This window comes from Colossoma macropomum, unplaced genomic scaffold (genome assembly GCF_904425465.1).
Source record: "Colossoma macropomum unplaced genomic scaffold, Colossoma_macropomum, whole genome shotgun sequence".
Classification (NCBI taxonomy): domain Eukaryota; kingdom Metazoa; phylum Chordata; class Actinopteri; order Characiformes; family Serrasalmidae; genus Colossoma; species Colossoma macropomum.
The window spans coordinates 24592339-24592852 of record NW_023494789.1 but is presented as its reverse complement, the minus strand read 5'-3'; positions in this window follow the sequence as shown (position 1 = coordinate 24592852).

Here is a 514-nt window from a genome sequence, read left to right as displayed (position 1 = left end):
CAAATCTGAAGAAAGTTTTCTAAACTGATCAAAGCATGGACCTAAAAGAAAGTTTATTATTTATTTATTTATATATTCATTTATGCCCTGCGATAGACTGGCGACCTGTCCAGGGTGTATCCTGCCTTCCGCCCAATGACAGCGGGGATAGGCTCCAGCACCCCACCGTGACCCAGAAGGATAAGCGGTTTAGATGATGTGTGTGTGTGTGTGTGTGTGTGTGTGTGTGTGTGTGTGTGTGTGTGTTTATTCATTTATTTTAATCAGTCGTTAAATTCAGTCTTCTGGTCAGATGGGATTACTGATTTTCAACAAAACAATATAAAGAACAAATTTGAGTGTAAATAAAACTGGAAACTTCATTTCAAAATGAAACTTTCATACAAAAATACAACATTTCAGTATACAAACGTTCTGTGTCATTTTTTTCTTTGTCGTGCTAAATTTAGCTGTTGGACATGAAGTGTGTTCATATTAAGCTTGAACACAAACATGCCATCACAAGCAGTTTCCT